We start from the raw sequence: 24393 nt of genomic DNA, 5'->3' as shown, positions 1-24393 counted from the left end.
TTGAGCACGGGCTTGCAAACCAGATGATCTCGGTTCAATTCCCAGTCAGGGCACATTCCTGGGGTGCAGGCCAGTTCCCGGCAGGGGCCAGTCCCAGCCCCAGCAGGGGATACATGAGAAGCAACCATACATTGATGTTTCTCTTCCTCTCTCCTTCCCTTCCCCTCTATAGATAAATAAATAAATTTAAAAAAAAAGATTTTTGGTGTGGACATTGCTAAGTGTGATTTGCTGTGAGACATCTAAACGTGAAGTTTAGAGGGTAGTTTAATGTCTGAGTTGGGGGCTCAGGGTAGGGATCTGGGACGAAGAGATCTGGGGAGTCACAGGTGTGTGTCACAATAGATGCTGCCACTTGGGCTCAGCTTGTGTGAGAAGAGGAGAGCCCAGGCCTCAGTGCATTCAGGGGCTGGACAGAAAAGGAGTTACTGGCAGAGACTGAGAAACGCCTGTTAGTGACGTGGGGAGAAAACCGGGCCAGCGTTGTAATACCACAGAATTCAAAAGAAGATGCTGTTTTAAAAAGGGAGGAATCGGTTCTGCTGAGACTTGAGTAAGGTGAGCACCGAAAGGCGACCACTGGATTAAGCAGCGCGCAGGCCATCGATGACCATAGCAAGGATGGTTGCGGGGTGGCCTGGAGAGGAAGTGGGGCTCATGTACCATCAACAGATCCCGATAGCCACAGGCATTAGTCTGTTGCCTCTTTTTCCCATTTAGAATTCAGCCTGTGGATTATCTTGTTTGTGATGTCCTCCCAGCCTTGTTTTGATAATGCTCCTGTGAACATTAGGACCAGAAGGGGTGAGGCAGCCGAGGTCTAGGGATGAAGTGGTTTGCCTAAGTTGGCAATGAACCAGTGGCAGAATCAGGATGTCACTAAGTGCAGCTTCAATCGTGCAATGGAGAAATGTAACACTACTCACCTGTATTTTCTCCCCAGCGAGGGTAGAAGCTCTTTGAGGGCAGAGACTTGGGTTGTGCTTGTGCACGTCTCCTGCACCAGCCCAGTGTTGCCTGGGTGCATTTTTAGTACACAGGTCCCTGGATTGTGTTCACGGTAGGTGGCCCTAGTCAGTGTCCTTGGCCCCAGAGGGAACATAGTGGTTTTTGTCTTTTTGTCTTCTACTGGTGACTACCTAAAACCCATTCTCACCAGAGGACTTTTCCTCACTCTCATTTCCCCACTCCTAGACGCAGATGGTTCCCGATGGTCACCAGCTTACGTGGCCACCTCAGTTGCCAGGTGTGACGGGATGATCAGCAGTGTGATGGCGCACTTCCCAGAAGAGGAGCAGTGGCCATGCCTTTGTTCTATGGGCAGATTTGAAGTATCATAGAAAGGAGCCACTTAGGGCATCTCCAGGAAATTGCCTCCGATAGTGAGAGCCTGAGGTTGGCGCTTAGCACTTTGGCTGCACAGCTTCAGCGACCCACAGCCAGTCGCGCGTGAATCTTGGTGCCCAGGGCACAGTCTTCTAAGACTCCCCACAGTATCACCCCAGGAGATGGCCACAGGCCCCTTCGATTAGGCACTCACTTGTTTCCAGACAGTTGTGTTCACCTCGGATCCTCTTTTTCCCTCCCTTCCCTCTTCTCTGACCGTGGCCCAGCACTCTTGGCTTATGTTTGTTTTTGTTTTTTTAAATCATAACTTGGTGCATTCTAGCTAGTAAAGTTTAACAATCTATTGGGTACATTTTTTGGAATACTTTTGGAAATTTTCATATAAAAATGTTGCTTCAAGGCCACTCTGTGTACAGGTAACTCTTAATGTTGCTTCATTTACCAGAAGTGCAGCCAAATCCGTTTTCTCCCATCTGAGTACTAACTAGGCCCGACCCCCTTAGCTTCCGGGATCAGATGAGGTCGGGCTCGGTCAGGGTGGTATGGCTGTAGATCCAAATCAGTTTTCTTTGAGACAGTTTGGACCGTCACAAAGAATTTTTTGAACTAATGGTGAGTGTCTGAGGCATTAGTAGCTCTTTGTTAGGTGATCTGTGAAATGACAGAAGCTTTGCAAGGTTAGGGTTAGTGACTCCACTTTGCTAATGGTACATTAAAAACCTGTTTGGACTTACAGGAAGCAGGCGGTGGCCGTCCTTCCAACGCTGCGCTTGCTACCCCAGGCCACAGCTCTTCTCCTCGAACCCAGCTCTGTGATTTGAAGGGTTGCGGGATACTTTAGGACGTGGCTTGCGGTCGTTTTGGAATGTCCTAAACCTTTGAATGAACAACTCTGTTCATGGATTTTGAACTCTGTTCTTTGTTCTGTTTAGGAAAAAATGTTGACTTCAGAGGTCTCAAAGGGGGCTGTGTGTCCTTTGCATACTTCGAAGGAAAGGGTAGCCAGCTGCTGATAGGAATTCGACTTGTAAATTGCTGCATTCATTTCTAATACTTGGATAATCAGTTATTTGTCCTAAGTTGATTACAGATTGAAGTTCAACTTCGATCTAGAGTGGAAAGTCAATTCCAGATTGGCCTGCAGAGAACAGCTGAAAATTTTACTCTGCAAGTCAGAACTCTGTAGAGAGAAGATAAACGTGTCGTGTATTGAGAGACCCCAGCTTTCTGAGGTGTGGCTACAGGTACAGACGTGTGGGAGAGAGGGCCGCTGTAATTCTGAGTGTCTGAAAGTACGATTCTGTTATATGAGCTTGAGAGTGAGTCTTCTCCATCTTCCTATTTGTTTGAAACTGCAGGCGTTACGTAGAAGGGTTTAGTGTTTGTGGATTACTCATATGCCACAGAGACCAGGCCGGCCTCACAATCTCACAGGAATGGTGTCACCATGTTACATTTATATGGTATGTTTAGCTTGTTAATAAATAGAACATTTTTTCCTGATTGCATAGTATGTTTAAAAGTGCAAAGAAGAAAAATATAGTACCTGTAATTCTTCTGTTCACTTAAAAAACAGCATGTGTGAATGTGTGTTTTGTGACTATTCATGTATATGTGTATATAACATATATTTGGGGTCATATTGTAGATTTTTTTGGTTTAGTTGCATTTTCACTTAACGTATGGTGAACATTTTTCCCTGTCAGTAAAATATTTTGCTTGATGATATTTAATGGTGGGGTATATACCGTATTCTATTGAAGGGAAAGGCCGTCTTTAATTTAGCCAGTGCCTTTCTACAGTAACTAACCATCTTCATAGATCGGGCTTTATGAGCCCACTTTTCCTAAATGCTCCATATAAATGCCGTCGATAGAGAGGGAGTCACACCAGGTTCTTGCTAAAAACACTCAGGGCCTTGATGCCTATTGAGACCGTGCAGAGGTCCCATTTACTTGTTTGAAAACAATTAAATAGAAATCATCGCCTAGATTGAATTGATCTGCTGACGCTAAAAAAAAAAAAAAAAAAATCAAGCCCTTCCAGTTCCTTGAGAAGGTCAGAAGAAAAATGTTAGCATCATAGGGCTTTGTAGCCGCTGTCCTCACAGCTTGGTGGGGTGATGTAGGGAGTGTTTTCATGAAAATGTTTCTCTATTTTAGAGATTTTTATTTTTCAGATAAAGAAGGCTGGTTTAATTTGGGAAGAGTTATTCCATAGGAACTTACATCCCTTCAAATCCTCTATCACGTTTCCTTGCGTGCCAGTTCTCTGGCCAGTGATGGCCTGAACGAACAGTTCAGGAAGGGCTTCTTAAAAGGAAGCTGCTCTGGGTTTTATGCATAGTTATCTTTTTATTTTGATTGGGTAGGTAAGAGAAACTTGTGTTTTCCCTTTGTATTTGTCTCTGGGTGATATTGCTGGTTCTCAAACTCAGAATGGTAATTACCTGTAGTGATCCTTTAAAACTTCACCCTGCGAGAATGTTTTCTTGGGTGTGATGAGTGAGTCCAAAGAACCCCAAACATACCCGGCGGTGCTGGCCAGGCGTTGGAGAGCGGCTGCCACTGAGAGATCGGTGGGCGTTGCTTCTTGGTGGGGCACGCTTGGTGGTGTCTCATCATGTCGTGTGCTCGGGAACCATGAAATGATTTTCTTTTCAAGTCTTAGTGCATCGTTTTTTCCAACCTTGATCAAAGGTCGGAAAACTAGTATTATATACACAGCCAGGGTATTCGTAACTGTCTTACATGCTTAATCTTTTGGATATTTGGTTGAAATATATCTACGCCTCTTAAATATTGAAAACATAATATTCTTTAATCTACAACTGCAGAGGTAAAATGAATTTCACGTGAAATATTTCGTTGTAGACCACATCTTCAGGTCTTTCAGTGCCACAGCGGTCTTGCTTTTTCCCCTTCCATTGTCTGATCGTGAGGTCATTTTCAGTCCTCTGAGAAATTCTATTCCCAGCCAGATGCAGCTCGTATATTAAAAGTAGCACCTGTGGCTAATATCACAGCAGCTTACCATAAATTTACATGGTAACTAGGATTATATCTGTCAAGACGGTTAAAAAACATCTAGATTTAATTTGATTTCCAGTATTGTAGAAGCTCTCCAACATTTTGCTTCATAACTATATTTTAAAAGTTAAAAATCACTCCATTGTTAAGTTTTATAGCACTCCTAGTGCCCATTAAGTTGATTTGTTCAATGGAGGTCAGAGTAAAGCAACTTGGTTACGTTAAGATCGGAAACCAACCCATTTGTGACAAGTTTAGTCCTCTCGTGTGAATCTTCTCAGCGTCTCTGCGCTGATTGGATTCAGGTGTAGCTTATGTCAGTAGCATTTAACCTCAAGAGAAGGAGCAGTGTGATTGGGTTGTCGTAAATTATGGAGCGTTTTGCCTTTGCTTGTTTAAATGTGACTGTTGACTGCCGCCCGTGCCTGCCTGCTGCGCCGCATCTGCCGTGGACGATGGGTGGGTTGAAAGGCCTCCTGGACAATGGGGTGTGTGTCCTCATCGCTCTTCCCCCTCCACGTGACCCTTTCTAAACGGCTTTATTCCCCGTTATCCTTTGAGTTGTCTTCCACATGTTATGATGTGCACACCTGCAGTTATAAAATTATTTGGGGGTGTCATTATTGTCATGTTGTTCACCAATTTTCCAGCATTTATGAATGCAATAGTGATTTGCCGTAAATCAAGATAATTTACAAGTTACAGGGAATCTGCTCCTACAAGTAAGAATTGAATGATTAATTTCTTTGGTGTCCTCCCATCTGAACATGGGCCCTTAAAATGAAACCGGTAACATTTTTCTTTGTATTTGTGAAAAGTAACTCAGAGTCCAGAACTGAATTGAAGTATAAGTTCAACCTTCAAGACATTTAGTATTTTAAGGCATGTGAACAAAAATAAGTCAATTAAGAAGCAAGTAACGTCTTTTTCTTTCTTTTTTTAAAGATTTTATTTATTTATCTTTAGAGGGGAAGGGAAGGAGAGAAGGAGAGAAACACCAATGCACGGCTGCCTCTCGTGAGTCCCCTGCTGGGAACTGGCCCACAACCCAGGCATGTGCCCTGACTGGGAATCGAACTGCGACCGCTCGGCTAGCAGGCCTGCGTCCAATCCACTGAGCTATACCAGTCAGGGCGCAACATCTTTTTCTTAATCAATAGTCATAACTGCCTTAGCAATGATCTTGCTCCCGAGAGAGACCCGTGATGTGTCGGCACTGAGGGTAGGGCAGCACGCAGCGTCTTAGCGCAGGGCCCGGGCCCCCGAGTGCGTATGTCAGCTGGGCGTTGGGACTCAGAGTGGCCATTGTTCTGCAGGTGAGTTTATCGTCTTCTCTGAGCCCAGGGCTCACCAAGGCAGTGGAACGGCAGCCAAGTGTTACTGTGTGGAAAGGGTTGTGGTAACGGGAAAACTGAGTAAAAGCGAGACCGGAGTTACAGTTGTGTATGCCTTGTGTGCTACCAGGTGTAATTAATCACTTAAAGGAATAAGGAAATACCTATTAATGACCAATTTGGAAGCTTGTGTTTTTTGGGGTGAATTATGACATCTCTCTTGTATTTGTGTCCCTAGGGTCAAGTCAGCTCCTAGGGGAACTTAGGTGCCCTCCGTGAGCTTGCTGCAGTTTCTGCTCTGTGGCAGGGAAGGCTGAAAGTACGTGCCCAGCACCAGCCTGTCGCACCACCTTTCTGATCACTTCCTCCTCTACCTCCTTTACTTCTTAACTCGCCTCCACGGTTGGCCTTTCTGCCCTCTCCCACCACACTGTAAGCTCCTCGAGGGGCAGGGACTGTGGCCCAGGGCCTGGAGCCCAGGCAGGGCAGCAGATGGGTAAATGTATCCCACCCCTTCAGGCATAGACTGTTAGGAAGATTCCGAATCTTCCAGATATGTTAAAGGTTTCAGATCTTGTGTGATGATGAGAAACATAGGAAATTGGTAGCTTGTTGAGCTGACCAGAGTCTTGTTCTCAGTCGTTCATTCCAGCTGGTGGCATATGTGATTCTGTTTCCAAAGGTGTCAGTTGGCTTTGTGAAGGGAACAGGAGCCATGAGTGTGCTGGCTCCTCTTGCCATGTAGCCGCCTCCAGCCTCTGCAGGGGTCAGCCTCCACAGGGGTCAGCCTCCGCAGGGGTCAGCCTCCGCAGGGGTCAGCCTCCGCAGGGGTCAGCCTCCGCAGGGCCCAGGAGCGGTGCCTCTCAGTGGCCTGAGACTCAACCTTAGGAGGCTGATTTTGAGAACAGAAATAAAACTTATTTTTAGAAGACCTCATTTTCAGAGAAGTATTATTTCTACTCAATTCAGAAATAAATTAACCCTAAAATAATCATTGACTTGAAATACCCAGTGCCAGCTTTTATCACTCATTAATGCCTATTACCTTAAATGGTTTATATATAGGAGAAGTGGCTAATTGAAAGCCAAGTGGACCAATTTTTTAGCACTAAGTGTAAGGTATTTTTGCATGCATTTGCTTATAAGATAATATTTAGACTGGGTCTTTCATAAGCAACATCTCGTTGAAAAATGGAAACTGGTATTAACTGCATTTTTATTTAAAATTTTGTTTTAAGCCATGTAACATAGTATATGAGTTTTTCATGTGATAGTATGTGAGTAAAGTATTCTAATGAATTGCTCATTTGACAAATTTTGGCTGTTATAGTTGCCATTTGATAAACAAGTACATTCATTTTACATGAAATTTTTTTTCATTCATTACATCAACACAAATTTATTTTTTAAAATACATGTAACTTTTTCTTCACTAAATTTTTTTTAAAGATTTTATTTATTTATCTTTAGAGGGGAAGGGAGGGAGAGAAATACCAATGTATGGTTGCCTCTCATGAGTCCCCCGCTGGGGACTGGCCTGCAACCCAGGCATGTGCCCCTGACTGGGAATCGAACCGTGATCGTGTGGTTTGCAGGCCTGCGCTCAATCCACTGAGCTACACCAGCCAGGGCTCGCCACTAAATTTTTAAAAATAAGAAACTGTTACAATGAGGCCATGCTATAACCCTAAGACTGTAATATTCTGGACTGTAATTAAGAATGGGCTCTGCTGGTGAATGTTGGGAAGAGGCAGAGAAGAAAGTTAGAATCCATTGCCTATTTGCAAATTAACCATTACCTGCCAAAAGCACATCAGACCCACACAGCGGACATCCGCTAATCCAGCGGTTCGCCGTTCCGGGCTCTAATGCACACTGTTTTACACGTTAACGGTTTTGAAGTCCCAGCCAGGGCTGACCTTTCACATGTGCTCCGTTCACAGTAGGGATCTCCACTCACTGCTTCCTGTCAGGATGGATTATGGTGACACAGCCCAGGGCTCACTTGGGCTGCAATTAAGTTTTTGATCAGAATTATTTCGTTCACAAACAATCACATTTGTTAAAATGTTACATCTGCCCTGAAAGCCACTGGCAGCCTCTCAGTTTATCAGTGTGATGGGAGTGTAATTCTTCATTTGTTTTTCATAAAATGGCAAACCATCTTATATGTGTTTTTTAATTTTTTCTTTTGCTGGTTTCTGCCTTTTATTTCATTGGGTTTGGAAGGAAACTATATCTCAATATTAGTACAAATCTGCTCGTAGACTTTGGGAATTTGAATGGAATGGTTTTTGGTGCAGAACAAAATTACCCAGTTGAGCCAAGACTCAAATATTATTTCCAAAAGTTGTTAGTGGTGGTTGTGTTTCTCACACGAGGAAACGTTTTAGCTTTGTGAGTGTGGGGGCTCGAGGTCTCGGCCTTTGGTCTGCGGTTCCTGTAGTGTCCATGCCTGTGATGTCGCTGTCTCAGTTTTTGTCATAACGCACATATCAGGATCCATCACCATTGCCATCGGCTTTGGGCATCGGCACTGAAACCAGCAGGAGCGTTATTAGCCTTGCCTCTCATGGTTCTTTGACAAGCTTTTAAAGGTTGTTTTCTCACTAAGAAAGGGCAGCAGAGATATATAAAACAGCTTTTTGGCTAACTGACCATTTTGTCTATAACATGGTGTGGGGATCAGTGGGACTTTTGAGTTTTGTAACTGATTTTCATCATCTGTCCAGTGTCGCCATCCTTTTGTGAACCCTCCCACTTTGGAGAAGAAGAGACCGTTGACGTGGTAGTTGCGTGTGCTGGGTGGGGTACTTTGGGAGCACAGGATCAGAGTGTGACTTAGAGTAGAAATTAACCTTTGACCCAGTTTTGTGTGAGAGCAGAGGCTGAAGTAGTGCTGGGGGCCGGGGGGGAAGAGCACAGGAGGTGATGAAGTTGGGAATGCTTGAATGCTGCCTGAAATCCAAGCATTAAACATGGAAATTTTAATTGCTTTTTAAATATATATGTACACTTAGAATGCTATCAAAGGAATTTATAACCACTTTTTAAAAAATTGTGTTAAAACCCAAACCATTTGCCATTTATTTTGATGTAACCAAAGTCATTTATAATTAGCTCATGGAATTACAAGTGGCCAAAGAAAGGTGCTACACCAAAAACATCCCTTTATTTAGCTATGATTTTAAAAACTTTTAAAATAAAGTAGGGCTTACCTATACTTCTAAAATCCAGAGGCTTTATGTAAATGGATACTATAAATACTGGCTATATTAGTGTACCCTTCATTTTCTCTGTTGTCAGATTTGTGAGCAGATTTTTCTATAAATCCATTACCATAACTGTGTTTTTAGTTTTAAAAATATCATATTTGGAATATACCTGATTATCTTTACCACTTAAAGGAAATACATTGAAAGAAAATACCGAATAGTATTGAATTTTGAGAGGAAACACCAAGCTGGAGCCTTATCCAGGTGGGCATGTGAGTGTCCCTTCAGCTGTGACAGTTCAGGACCACCCTGCCTTGTTATGGAAAGGGGCGCACACTGAGGTGGCTGCACAGGACGCAGACCTGTTTTACAAGTGTGCATGAATGGAGATGTTGATTTTCTTACATTCGGATTTTATTGTGTCTGTTGGTTTTGAGATTCTGAAATCTTTAGAACTTTGTAGCCATACCTGTGACGCCTGTGTCGTGTGCATGGGGCTCTGCTGGGAGGGTGGGAACCTCCATCAGCATCGACGGGTCCCACTGCGACCTGAGGCAGCCAGGACCCAGGGACTCAGAGCGCCCAGTCTGTGTAGTACATCAGAGGCACCGAGTCTTGTGCAGCGTCCACCACGTGTGTGGGCGCACGGGCTCTGGGCTTGCACTGTGGGTGTATCGAAGGAAGGCAACCGGTGAAACACAGACGAAGGTTCAGAGTGCTCTTTCCGGGCAGCTGAGACAGACAGACGTTTGTGCCTTGGGGTCTGAAAGTTAAATTAGTCACTTCACTGCCTTAAAGTTGCAGCAGAGCTTGTGAAAACATGTCTGAGGTACCACGTAGGTGATTCCTGTCAGAGGGAGAACTCTGGATTCTCCCCTACCAGGAAACCAACACCCTCACTTTTAACAACAATCTGATTGCTGGTTTAGGGAGACCCAGTCTGTGCTGTGAGGATAGTCTTTAAAAAAATAAAAACACCAGGGTTTGCAGAGCTCACCGCTTTGCACTGGTCATGTGGCACAGTGGGTGGGGCCCTGCTGTCGCAGAGGAAGCCCCACTGTGGGACAGGGGTGCTGGGCCTGCACCCCAAGTACACTCTCCCTCGCGGGACTTTCTTTGTCACTAGACTATTCAGCCCTTCTCTATACCATTCTGTGTGAGCCCAGAGAGATTTAAGGTTAAGGCAGAACACCTTCTGTACAGAAAATTTAGACGGAAAAATCTTTAAGGCCTGCTTTTCAGAGCCATGGGGGTTTGGGCCAGGCAAGTGCCGCAGCCCCCGCTGGTGCCAGCTCTGCTGGTGTCAGCAAGCCGGGCCGCCTGGATTATGCGTTTCTTTAAAAAACACCCCAATTCATTTTTGACCTCATGACCACTCCCTGTATTCACACAGTTCAGCATATTTTTTGTTTTATGTTAACCCTAGATTTGCAACTGGTCATAATTCTCAAGGTTGCAATGAAGAATACGTCTCAGAATGCCAGGGACTGCGTGTCCCCCAAGTTTGCACTGGGTGTTCCAGGCAGAGATGAGGCAGCATGAGAGGGTAGTGGGAACTTTGACCTCATTGTGAAACGCTACCAGTATCACAGTTTGGAAAAGGTAGGACGGAGATCGTCTCAGAGCAGTCAGTTGTCCCTTGGCACGACTGCTGGGGGTCGCTTCCAGGACCCTCACAGATACCAAAAACCGTGGGGTTCCTTATGCAAAATGGCCTGTGCATTAGACATGAGGCGAACGGTGCTCACGGGAGTCCTGGAGAAAGACTGAGTGTCTGGAACGGCGGGGGACTGCAGCAGGACGTGCCTGTACCTCACTCACGTGGGGTCAGGGTGGTGCTTGGGGCGCGGCACACTCCGATTTTGCCTTTTGGAACCTTGTGGGATTGGTTTTGTTTTGTTTTTTGATCTGTGGGTGATTGACTTGGTGGATGTAGACCCTGTGGGTATGGAGGGCTGACTGTGCTCTGTTGTCTAAGCACTAAGGACAGAAATACATGAAGCTCTTTTTTAAAAAAAAATACTAACTTTATTGGGGCAACACTGTTTAATACGATTATATAGGTTTCAAATATGCAGTTTCTCTGATACATCTTTTGTATGTTGTATTGTGTGTTCACTACTCAAAGTTAATTTCCTTCTGTTACCATAAATTTGACCCCTTTGCCCTCCTCCTACTTGCTCTCACTCTCTCTTTTCCTCTGGTAACCACCATGCTGTTTTTGTTTGTTTGTTGCCTTCTGTTTTCTATCCCGTACATGAGTAAAATCACATGGCCTTTTTCTGTCTGACCTGTGTTGTCTAACGTATAGTCTCAAGATCCATCTGTGTTGTTGCAAATAGCAGTATTTTATCTTACAGCTGAGTAGTCACACATTGTATATATGTACTGCATCTTCCTTATCCAGTCTTCTATCTGTCCACACTTTGGTTGTTTCCATGCCTTGGCACCGTGAATAATACTGCAGTGAGCATAGGGAGATGTATATCTTTATGAGTAAATGTTTTCAAAGTTTTCAGGTAGGTACCTGGAAAAGGGATTTCTAGGTTATAAGGTGGCTCTATTCTTAATATTTTGAGGAACCTCCTTACTGTTTCCTGCCGTGGCCGTACCAGTTTATGTTCCCATCAGCAGTGAATAAGGGTTCCTTTTACACGTAGCTAGCCTCATCCTGACTCCTTCACATGTCCTCACTACCTCTCATTGGTCCTTTCCTGGACAAATAGAGGAGCTGAGTGTGGGAGTTGCCCACAACTTGTGGGTGGCATGCCCACGGTCACATGTGTGGCTGGAAGACGTATGTGGGATAAGAACTTGGGTCTCGGACAAACCTACTTGGGGGATCTTTCTCCAGGACACACTGCCTGCAGGTGGGAGAATTTGATGACAATGTCCCTGTCGTTTCAAGTGTGGTGGGTGGAGGTTCTACCAGGTTCGCTTGTTAGGGTTTTATCACAGCAGATTGTTAATAACCTGAAAGGTGCTGAGCTAAAGAGGGTTTTATCATATTATCAAATGTTTTCACTGTGCATTAAAAAAGGATTAAAAGACAACTTCTAATTTATTACGTAAACCCCCAGTTAAGTAGTTGCTCTTCTAATTTTGCCCCTGAAGCTCCTCAATGTGTATTGGTAGAGAATTCAAAGAATCTTTATGTTCAGAAGACCTGGCTTAAAAGATGTATTTGGTATACACGTCTCTCTACTATATGATTTAACTATTTACATGAAATATTTCTAAAAGGGAAAATGACCCTTTCTGTGTGAGACTGTGCAGCTTCTAAAGAATAAGTAAGGAAGACCAGGAGCCACATGGAAAATGAGTAGAATGTTTTCACATTGAAAGAAGGCTCAGGATACACAATAAATAAACATTATCATGACAGTTGTGGAAAAAGGGCATGAGGAAAAAATAAAAACAAAATATGTAATAGCTTTTCCTAAGCCTCTGTAAAGCTTTGTTTTCTCTTGTAATCAAAATTTTAAAATTACAATTACAAGAAACTTATTTTTGCTATAATTAGCATTGAGGTAAAAGAAATAAATGAAAAATGTATATTCTGATGCCAGGGATTTGTCCTGAATGCACACGTGGGGACTTTGGAGTTGGACACACTCGTACTGGAATCCCAGCCTCACTTCTCACGAGGGCGTGGCTCTCGGTTTGTGACTCGTCCTGGCAGAGCCCCGGTTCTCTCCTCCGTAGAGCAGGCACGACGGTCTGTGCACAGGGCGGTGTGAGCGCCTGTCCTGAACTCGTTACTTAGCAAGGGCCTGTCATGTTTCCCCCTTCTTCCTTCATAGAACTGAACAGTGAGAATCAGTGGTATCTCAGGCCTTGAGATACACTAAGTTCCATAGTCAGGAAGAATCAGTTATGTTCAGAATGTGCTACTTGATCAGAAAAGTCTACTCAGGCGTTTCTGTTACTGATAAAATAACTTACGGTTGATGCTGAAATAACCTGAAAGTAATCAGAGATACTCTGTTCCTTGTGCCTACTAGATGCTGTTGCAACTATTATTACCTAATATTCTTTTTTCCTGAACATCACTGTGTGTAAGGATGCTTTGCTGTGTGATTGGTGCACATGACCTCCTTGTGCCCAGATGGGAATTTCAACCCAGCCAAGTCATGTATAATGGCTTGTTCAACGTCTGGGTTTAGAGCCCAGGTTTTAGATTCGTTTGCTGGATAGCCTTTCTGTCTCATTGCACTGCTTCTGATACAATAAACGTGTTTTTAAAATGTTCTGGTCCTCAATACCATTTATTGAATAAAAACTATCTTTAGTCTGTTGTATGTGCTTATATCTTCTGTCAAATATTAATTGACTATAAAGATGTGGATTTATTTCTGGATTCTTTATTCTGTTCCATTGATCTATGTGTCTGTTTTTATGCCAGTACCGTGCTGTTTTGATTACTATGGCCTTGTAATATAGTTTCATATTAGGTACCGGAATTCCTCCAACTTCATTATTCTTTCTCCAGAGTGCTATTTGCTGTTTAGAGCCTTTTGTGGTTCCATAAACATTTTTGAAATATTTGGTCTAGTTCGGTGAAATAACGTCATTGGTATCTTGAAAGGAATTGAGTTGAATCTATAGATTGCTTTGTGTAGTATGGGAAAATTGGACAGATATGTGCAGAGAAGTGAAACTAGACCATCTTCTTATGCCACACATAATAATACACTAAAAAATGGATTAAAATCTTGAAACTTAGACCTGAAACCATAAAATCCTAGAAGAAAACATAGGCAGTAAAATCTCAGGTATTGCTTTTAGCAATATTTTTTCTGATATATCTCCTTAGGCAAGGAAGACAAATGAAAAAATAAACAAATGGGACTACATCAAACTAAAAAGTTGTTGCACAGCAAAGGAAACCATCAATAAAATAAAAAAAGCAACCCACAGAATGGGAGAAGATGTTTGCTGGTACATCTGATAAAGGGTTCATATCCAAAATTTATAAAGAACTTAAAAAACTCAACACCAAAAAAATAAACAATCCAATTTAAAAAATGGGCAAAGGACCTGAATAGATACTTCTTCAAAGAGGACATACAGGTGGTCAATAGACATATGAAAAGATGCTCGGCCTCACTAATCATCAGAGAAATGCAAATTAAAACCCCAATGAGATATCACCTCCGACTTATCAAAATGGCTATCATCAATAAATAAACAACAAGTGCTGGTGAGAATATGGAGAAAGGGGAGCCCTTTTGCACTGTTGGTGGGAATGCAGACTGGTGCAGTCACTGTGGACAGCAGCATGGAGATACCTCAAAAAATGAGACATGGAACTACCTTATGACCCAGCAATCCCACTTCTGGGAATTTAGCCAAAGAGACCTGAAACACTAATATGAAAGAACATAAGCACCCCTATGTTCACTGCAGCATTATTTATAGTAGCCAAGATTTGGAAGCAGCCCAAGTGCCCATCAGTACCTTAGTGGATAAAAAAGCTATGGTCCATTTACACAATGGAATACTACTCAGCAATAAAAATGAAGGAAATCTTACCTTTTGCTACAGCATGGGTGGACCTGGTAAGCATTATTCTAAGTGAAATAAGCCAGTCATAGACAAATACCATATGATTTCACTCATATGTGGAATCTAATGAACAAGCTGAACTAACTAACAAGCAAAATAGTGACACACTCATAGACAGAGAGCAGGCTGACAGCTGTTGGGGTTGGAGGGCTGGGCGGGGTTGTGGAGGAGAAAGGACTCATGGACATGGACAACAGTGTGGTGATTGCAGAGGGGAGAGGGTTTAAGGGGGATAAATGGTAATGAAAATATATAATTAAAATAAAATAATGTTCTAGTCCTGTGCAAATCAAGCAAAAATTAAAATATGTTAACCACAGTTTAACCATTGCCTTATTGATGGACATTTGGATTCTTTAAGATGTTCATTATTTTTTAATAATATATTTTACTGATTATGCCATTACAGTTGTGCCATTTCCCCCCTTCATTCCCCTTCACCCTGCACACCCCCTCCCACCCACATCCCCACCTTTAGTTCATGTCCATGTGTCATAAGTTCTTTAGCTTCTACGTTTCCCACACTACTCTTGCCCTCCCTCTGTGTGTTTTCTCCCCACCGTCTACCCTACTTATTCTCTGCACCTTCTGTCCCCCTCCCACTCCCCTGTTGCTAACCCTCCATGTGGTCTCCATTTCTGTGGCTCTGCTCCTGTTTTAGGTGTCTGTTTAGTTTGCTTTTGTTTTAGGTGTGGTTGTTAATAACTGAGTTTGCTGTCCTTTCACTGTTCATATTTTTCATCTTCTTTTTCTTAGATAAGTCCCTTTAACATTTCATAGAACAAGGGCTTAGTGATGATGAACTCCTTAAACTTGACTTTATCTGAGAAGCGCTTTATCTGCCCTTCCATTCTAAATGAAAGCTTTGCTGGATAGAGCAATCTTGGATGTAGGTCCTTGGATTTCATGAGTTGGAATACTTCTTTCCAGGCCCTTCTTGCCTGTAAGGTCTCTTGAGAAATCAGCTGACAGTCTGATGGGAACTCCTTTGTAGGTGACTGTCCCCTTATCTCTTGCTGCTTCTAGGATTCTCTCCTTCATTTTAATCTTGGCTAATGTAATTATGACGTGCCTTGGGACTCTCTGAGCTTCCTTGACTTCCTGCAAGTCTATTTCCTTTGCCAGACTGGGGAAGTTCTCCTTTATGGTTTGTTCAAATAAGTTTTCTACTTGTTGCTCTTCCTCTTACCCTTCTGGTACCCCTATAATTCTGATGTTGGAACATTTAAAGATGTCCCGGAGACCTCTGCCAAGATGGAGGCATAGGTGGAAACACTGTGCCTTCTCCCACAACCAAGTTTGAATACAACAAAGGTTTAGTAAGCAAAGACACGGCCAAAGAACAGAAAATTGAACTATACGGAAGTCCAACAACAACGAACCGTTCTACTGGACCGATAAGAGGGGCGGAGCCAGCAGCGGAGCAGGGTTGGGCAGGAAAGATCCCCTGACCCCAGGCGCCCAGGCGCCCAGGCATCCGGGGTAGTGTCGGGCAGACCCAGTGAGGGCTCGGGAGGGCGAGAGTGAGCAGTGAGACAGACTGTGCAGCCCCCAGCAACGAACCCAGCAGCGGCTGACTGTGGTTGCACATTCGCTAGCAGTGGGACGAATCACGCGGCCTGTGGTAGCCGCAGGAGGCAGCAAAGGGTGTCTGTCATTGCTTTCCTTTGGCCCCACCCCCACATACTTCATCACAACCCAGTGACTGGGTTGCCCGGCTCTGGTGAACACCTAGGGTTCTGTTCCTCATACATAACTGGCACGAACAGTCCAAAATATGGCTCAAGAAGAACTCAAAGTCCCAGAGCCAATAACGCTAAGTGACCAGGAAATAGCGAACCTCTCAGATGCACAATTCAAGATACTGGTGATCAGGATGCTCACGGAACTGGTTGATTTTAGTCACAAATTAGAGGAACATATGAAGGCTAAACTAATTGAAATGAAGGGAAATGCACAGGACACCAATAGTGATGGAAAGGAAACTGGGACTCAAATCAAGGGGGTGGACCAGAAGGAAGAAAGAAATGACCAAACAGGAAAAAGTAAAGTTACAAGAATTCAAAAAAATGAGAGGATTAGGAACCTCCAGGACATCTTTAAACATTCCAACATATGAATTATAGGGGTACCAGAAGGGGAAGAGGAACAGCCACGAATGGAAAACTTATTTGAACAAATAATAAAGGAGAACTTCCCCAGTCTGGCAAAGGAAATAGACTTCCAGGAAATCCAGGAAGCTCAGAGGGTCCCAAAGAAGTTGGACCCAAGAAGGAACACACCAAGGCACATCATCATTACATTAGCCAAGATTAAAATGAAGGAGAGAATCCTAGAAGCAGTAAGAGATAAGGGGACAGTCACCTACAAAGGAGTTCCCATCAGACTGTCAGCTGATTTCTCAAGAGACCTTACAGGCAAGAAGGAGCTGGAAGGAAGTATTCTAAGTCATGAAATCCAAAGACCTACAGCCAAGATTGCTCTATCCAGCAAAGCTTTCATTTAGAATGGAAGGACAGGTAAAGTGCTTCTCAGATAAGGTCAAGTTCAAGGAGTTCATCATTCCCAAGCCCTCATTATATGAAATGTTAAAGGGACTTATCTAAGAAAAATAAGATAAAAAAAATATGAACAGTGAAAGGACAGCAAACTCACAGTTACTAACAACCACACCTAAAACAAAAGCAAACTAAGAGGACAGCTAGATCAGGAGTGGAACCATAGAAATTAAGAACACATGGAGGGTTAGCAACAGGGGAGTGGGAGGGGGAGGAGCGGGGAGAAGGTACAGAAAATAAGTAGCATAGACAGTAGGTAAAAAATAGATAGGGGGAGGGCAAGAATAGTAGGGGAAATATAGAATCTAAAGAACTTGAGGCACATGGTCATAAACTAAAGGGGGGGAATGGTGGGGGAGGGAGTGTGCGGGTGGAGGGGAATGAAGGGGGGGAATAGAACAACTGTAATGGTATAATCAATAAAATATTTTTTTTTAAAAAGATGTCCTGGAGGTTCCTAAGCCTCTCCTCATTTTTTTGAATTCTTGTTTCTTCATTCTTTTCCGTTTGGTTGTTTCTTTCTTCCTTCTGGTCTACTCCATCGATTTGAGTCCCAGTTTTCTGGTTCTCTGTGCCTTTTCCTTCATTTCATCTGATAGGTTGGCTATCTCTTGGTTGCTTAAAAGTATTGGCTCTGGGGCTTTGATCTGTTCTTCTGTTTGAGCCATAATTTTTTGTTCAATCACACCTGTTACATATGGGGGGCGGAGCCTTAGGTGTTCACCCTGGCGGCTCAACTCGCAGCCCTGGGTTGTGGCTCTATGTGGGGGCGGGGTCCGAGAGGGAATAATGGTGCTTGTTTTCCACTCTCTCGGATTTTGGGCCCCTCTGCCGCTTCCCACAAGCAAATTGGGCCCTTCTGTTGCTGGTTCCGGGTGGGTGGGCTTGTGTATGTTCTAGGACCCTGTGGGTCTCTCACATGAACTCTCCTGTGAGGCTGGGAATCTCTCCCAGCACCTTTGCAATCGGTGCTTTTAGGCTTTATTTCCTGTTGATGGGGCCCTGAGTTGCACAGTCTGTCTCACTGCCCGTTTTTGCCTAGTTTATCTGCGCATGAATGTGTCCCCGAGGTCAGCCAACTGCCTTGCGCACCTCACTGGGTTTGCTCGTTTCCTCTTTGCGCCCGTGCCCACAAGCTACCACGTTTTCCTGCCACGACCCCTTTCTGCTGGCCACTGTCCCTCTTACTGGCCTGGATGAATGGTTGTCAGACAACCATACAGTTCAGTTTTCTGTCTGTTCTGGTTCTGTTTTTGTTTCTAAATTGTTGTTGTCCTTAATTTTGATTGTGCAAGGAGGAACAGTGTTTCCACCTATGCCTCCATCTTGGCCGGAAGTCAGATATTCATTATTACATCAGTTCTGTAACTAGCATCCTCAGGTCTCCCTGAGTACAGGTGTCAGCGTTTCCTTAGATCCAGAACTGAGGTTGTGGGATAACTTGCTGGTACACAATTAATTTAAAAAATGAAGGTTCAGGATTATGAGAAGGTCGGGGCTTTGGGACAGTCCCACTGCAGCCCAGTGATGACAAGGCTCGTTGCCATCAGAGAGTCCCTGCCCATGTGTGAGGCCAGTATGACTCAGGGTTACCTAAGCCCTCGTGACTTCAGAGCACTGGGAGCGGATTTCGAAGTGGTTCCAGAAATCTAGGAAGGTACGCATAAAGTGCAAAGATCATGGGAACAGGAATAGCCTGTGGGGCCTTGGGCCCCGTTGTGAGTGCCTTAGGGCAAAAATAGCCATCTTACATTCTTTACCAAGGTCACTGTTGACAGCCCTGATTGGGAAGGTCACCAACAATACTGCAGATTCGTACTCTTGTTACCTTGAACTTTTAAGTTGTGCTTAGTGTTATGTTCAAACTCGAGTTACTGAATGTTGATAGAAAAAAATACTTGAAAATGATATTTCCCCTTTAATTTCCCAACTGAAAAGGGCCCAAGTTGTTACAGAAATGTAACTACTTGTCTCCTTTCCTGTGAGACTGAAAAATGGGGCTGGCCGAGTGGGCTTGAGTTCTGTACATGCTGGACTTGAGTTAGAATATTGCGGTGGGGACTTCAGTGGGGCTGGAGGCGGGCTGCAGACGCCTGGACTCTGCTAGGCCTGTGTCTTCTAATCGTGTTCGAGGAATCTCACTGCTTTCAGTGGAGGAATCCTGTTTTACGCTTGTCTTTATGGGCACAGATAATTACGCGTACTTGCCTTAGTAAGCAAATCAATGAGCTTGTAATAAGGTGTACCAGACCATTTGTTTGGCAGGACTGACCAGAGCAGCTTGTGAAGCAGAGCCATTTCTAATGGAGCACGGAGAGCTTTGAACACGCTCAGAAACAGCAGGAAGCAGTGTTTGAGACCTCTCTTAAACGGTTGTTTGTCTTCCTCTTCCCCAACCAAGTTTATAAAAATTTGGTCAGACAGGCATTTTGTTTTGATTTAAAATATTTCCAGTGAATTGTTATCTGCCGAATGCACATGTGTTTCTGCACTTTTTCTTTCACGATTGAAACTTTAAACCCTTCCCTTAAGTCCCCCCCCCAAAACCTCCCTGCCCAGTAAGGTTTGCCTATATGAGGAGGGAGAAGGGGTCTGGACCCTGGACAACCTCGCAGTTTGAAATCTGCCTGTGCAGTCATGTCCCAGAAAGGGCCACGGTTACTGCCATGTGGACTCTCTGTCTTTCTCTTCTACCAAGATTCCTTGTCCCCCAAAGACATGGATTCATTTGGGCGTTTCAGCTTGGTTAATCAGACCAGGAGTGCCTGTGACCACGGCATGAGACATGATTGAAGCATTTACAAAAATTTGGCTCATAGTAAGCCCCATAATTTGTTTTAAAGAATTACCTCTTCAGTGACATTCTAAAAAATCTCCAGAAGATTGTGGTTTATAACACCACACCTGGTCCAGATTGTACTGGACGAATCCATATTTGCTTCATTGTAAATGATTTTGAGGGTGGAATTCTTGGATTGCTTTCTGGCTTGTAAGCCCTTGACATTGTCCTGGTACCTGTGTGCACACAGGCCTCCTGACATGGGAAAGGCCAGCCCAGCCTCCCGCTGTAATGCAGGTTGGCTGCGTTGATTCCGCATGTTCCTAGAGCGAGGAAATGATATGACAATAAACAGAAATGCCCTTGCTGAAGAGAGAAGGGAAGCTGGTGTTTATCTGGTCAGGTGGTTTAGATTAGCCGTGATGCGGCTCTGTATTATGTTACTTTAAATCATTGTGTCCCAACAGGACATAAATTACGAAGATTGTTACAGTATGTTTCATCCTATGTAAGATCAACAAATTGGAATAATTTTTTTATAGGAAAATCACAGTGCTTTTGGCAAGGCTATTGAAGCCTTTAATTTAACTTGAGTATTTCTCAAATATTATTGCCTAATAGATAAAGTATGATTTGCATAAGGTATGAAATAATAAACTTAAAAACAAAGGGGAAGAATTTCTCTTTAGTAACTGCATCAAATGGCTGCGCACTCCCACTCGCCGGTACCTGCGTTTCTTTGTCCCTGTGCATTAGTGCCGGTCGCATGTGCACCTTCCCTCGGGAGGGTCATGAACGAGCGGACAGTGCCGGCGTGGAGCCGGAGCCGTCAGCCCTCACCTGCAGAGAGGGTGCCCGCTCCGGGCAGGGGGGGGTGGGGAGCGCTGAATTGGAGCCTGCTCTGAGGAGGACAGAAACAAATGGTCCCACTTCTGTCTATTCAGGAAAACAAGCCATTTTTTTTTTCTTTCAGGATTTTGTAAATTATTTCTAAAACAAAAAACCAAAGTAAAACCCTAACTCCCCAAACTCTACTTGATCAACAGCTCAATTTAAGGCAATTTATATTGGATGATTGCAAAAAGAATCGACTTAAGTAAGCATTTACTCTTTTAAATGTTTCCTCTGCTTATTACTATTTTCTCAGTTATTGGCCTTATTTGTGAATTTTTAACACAGAGACCTATAGTTATTCATTCGTATTCAGGGTGCAACTAAGTTTATTTGGCCACACAGAGCAAATTTTCTGGATTAAAAAGAGGCGTGAAATTACTGAGTGCAGGACTCGGGCAAATTGGATCCCAGGCAGGTTCCACAACAGCACCTTTCTGTGCAGCGCACTCCGCTCCTACAGTGAAGTTAGAGAGTAGTGGCACTTCCGATTTCCAGACACTAGGAGAGAGAAGGGGTTTAGCATGTGCGTAAGGCTACAGCTTGAGACGGAGGCAGGATTAGAACTTTTCTGGCGGGCGATACCACTCATTAAACCTTGTGAGTCTTTGATACCAAAAACAGGGGAAGTGCCGAGCTTATTTTACTCTCTCTGTGTCTCAAGCCCTGAGAGTTTTTTTCCTGTAGTAATACTGTTTGAAATGCAAAAATGAGGAAGTACCTCGCTTCAGTCTATAAGGGTGGCAGTAGATGTCTCCTTAAGCCTCATCAGAGCAGGTTGGGGATAAATTCTGAGTATATTGTGGTTTGCTTCACCTCAGTGTCTGAAGACTGACAGGTTCAGGGACCTTTCGAAGTTCACAACCTGGGTGTGCACTTTGAAGCAAATAAATACAGACACCTTATGAGATGGTCTCTTTCCTCACCGGCTTCTTCTGGATTGGCACCGTTTTCTCCTGGTGGCGCCTTGCAGCCAGCTCTCCCTGGAGGTCCTCTGTGGCAATGCCAGCCGTCCGATCAGGCTCGCGCATTTGGGTGATGTATTTTTCTTATAGAACATATCGGCAGTGCTGCCAAAACTGTATGTAAGAACTCTTAATAGTAAAATTGATTCCTTTTTAAAAATAAGTTTAAAAAAGGTAAGTATGTATGTTTTGATGTTGTACAGACCTTTTTATACCATCGATGTTTTGTGCAGGGGATGAGACTGTTTTATAGAATGTGTCCTGCTCATAGAACTGTACTTACCACTGAGCCAAGTTAGGCGTTGGCTCATCTCATTAAAATGTTTTTGCCCCCCCCCCCACACCGAGCCCTCATTCTCCGCCGCCACCCTTTTGGTGGTTGTTGTAGGGTCTTGACTTGCAGTTTAATTTAACGGGTTCCAGTTTGAGCAGGAGCCTTCTTGCCTTTTCTCTCTCTTTATTTAAAATTAGGTGCATATAGATTCTTTTTATTACAATAATAAGGCAAGACAGTTTTATGTCAGATATAAACTGGAATTATATAGTGTAAGTAGCAGTTGCATCTCTTAACAGGAGCCAATTGATTAAAAAGAAGACAAAGCAGAGAGTAGAGTGCCATTTTGCATATTCAGTTTTTTAAAATGTATTTGTCCATACACTCCATATATCTTAGTGGTTTGGGTGCATGAAGTTGAAGAGGTATTTTTCTATATAAACTTGAATTTTATATAAATTTTATAATGATGATAATACCAAGGAGTGTAAATTCTAATTCTTAAAGGGTTGCTAAAATGAAACAAAGAACTTTGGTAGTCTTTGCAATACCTCCCACCTCATGAGACTCCTGAAAGGCAACAACTACGGGTGGTTTATCAGTTGGTCAGGAACGAAGACCTCTGACGGGGCTTTCCTGAGGCAGCTGGTTGGCATGAATGAACACGGAGTCTTCAGGAGTTATTTTGATGTTGGGGAGCTCTGGGTAAAAGGTTTCTCTCGGTGTGAATTTTGAAACCAGTGTGTCAGTCTGCTTTATGGGGAAAGGATGGATAGAAAACTGGTGAAATGTGTCAATAGAGAGAGCACAACTGGATTCTGAGAGATTCTAGCAGGAGCTAATTGGACTAAGTTGTTGGTCTGTCCAAGAGTAGCTGGCTGATGGTGGTACAGGGAGCTATAATTTCAGCTTACGGGCAAATTCGGAAATGAGTAGTGTCTTCTCAAGGAACCAATATTCTCACTTTGTGACCATCTGGGCCAGAATGCCTTGTTGGCGTACTTCAGCCGTATGGAATCTGTCTAGAGAACTTGCACTAAAAATGGAACAGAAGCAAAGAGCCCTTAGGTAAAGTTGCGTGTAAAGGTGTTCACGTTGGTTGGATGGCTGCCTGGAGAAGAATAGACCTCGCCCAAAGGGCAGTCTTCCTAGCCTAGGAGCTCAGGAGGAATTTGGTAGTGTAGTTAGAAATCGTAATTCTGCAAAGGAACCCTGGGTTTGCACCTTGCCTTTTCATTGAACAGCATATCTTGAAGGTGCTACTGTGTAGTTAGCTAAAAGAACTGCCTTATTTTTCTATGTGGCTTTTGAGGGTATTATGGTAATTTCCAAATATGGTGACTTAAGAACTTTTTTTTTAAGGCTGTAAAATGTTTTGGTGTTGCGAGTGCAGCTTTTCAGTGTAATGTTGAGAGGTGAACATGCTCTCTCATAGGTGGTGCACTTCCCACCGGCTGAAGGGGCTCTAATTCAGCCGAGGGCACAGTAGAGCAGGCTGCTCTTCTAGGAACTTGTGGACATTGTCTCGATACCTGGGGAAGCCACTTTTAATTTTAGAGTTGGATACTCTTGGCCTGAGTCATTGGAGATGTTGTGTTCTAAGTGGGTCAAGTAGAAGGCAGGTGGGACTCATGGCCCGAAGTTGGTGGGGGTTGTGCCTCCCCCTCCCCTGCATGCTGGGCTGCCTGGATAATGATCATCGTATGAGACCTTTAGTCTGGCTTCTCAGGGAGACGTGAGTCACCTGCTTGGCTGAGTGCTCACTGACAGATTGCCAGTCGCACTGGAAATCTTCCTGTGAGGGTACCCACTTACAGAAACAGTTTTAAGTATGTTTCTGGGTTTCACAGCCCTGCAAAGGTGAATTTCTTTGGCCTTCCAATGGTTGTTAATAGGTTTGGAAAGGAATTCTTTCTCTCCAGGGCATAGAGAGAGAGAGAGAGAGAGAGAGAGAGAGAGAGAGAGTGTGTGTGTGTGTGTGTGTGTGTGTCTGTGTGTCTGTCTGTCCGGAAAAAGTCCAGCCATTGTTAAAATCATGAGAACAGTTTGTGTGACATTGATGTAATCTGGCAGCCAAGGAGAGTGGACTGGAATGTGCACGGTGAACAATGACAACTTCACTGTACTCGTCAATGAGGGCAGTAGATGCCATTGAGTGAGCATGTGCACTGTGTGGCTGTCACATTCAAGATGACAGAGTGACTAGGCCACCAAATTTTGCATTAAGCTTCAATGTCCCTCTGTGGAAATGATCTAGATGGTTCAGAAGGTTGCAGCTGTGGGCATCTGGTGCCTGGCAGCTTCATCACGACAATGTGCACCCACTCATGTATCACGTCTTGGGAATTTTTTTGTTGAAACATCAAATCTCCCAGGGGACTCAGCACCCTACAGCCCAGATCTGGTGCCTTGTGACTTCTGACTTTTCCCAAA

At 43.8% G+C, this 24393-nt stretch overlaps 1 protein-coding gene and 1 long non-coding RNA gene across 4 annotated transcripts in view; both read left to right on the top strand.

Moving 5' to 3' along the window:
- PCBD2 (pterin-4 alpha-carbinolamine dehydratase 2) overlaps positions 1 to 24393 on the top strand; it is a 61645-nt gene that overhangs the window by 25411 nt on the left and 11841 nt on the right. The window lies entirely within an intron of this gene.
- Positions 201 to 2808, top strand: LOC118996219 (uncharacterized). Its single transcript, XR_005068441.1, has 3 exons — positions 201 to 1060; positions 1195 to 2579; positions 2706 to 2808. It is a non-coding gene; the product is annotated as an uncharacterized LOC118996219 (long non-coding RNA).

This window comes from Sturnira hondurensis, unplaced genomic scaffold (genome assembly GCF_014824575.4).
Source record: "Sturnira hondurensis isolate 20B ecotype Veracruz unplaced genomic scaffold, ASM1482457v3 Scaffold0011178, whole genome shotgun sequence".
In the NCBI taxonomy this organism is placed as follows: Eukaryota; Metazoa; Chordata; class Mammalia; order Chiroptera; family Phyllostomidae; genus Sturnira; species Sturnira hondurensis.
The sequence above is the reverse complement of the archived record's forward strand: the minus strand, read 5'-3'. Positions and strand labels throughout refer to the sequence as shown.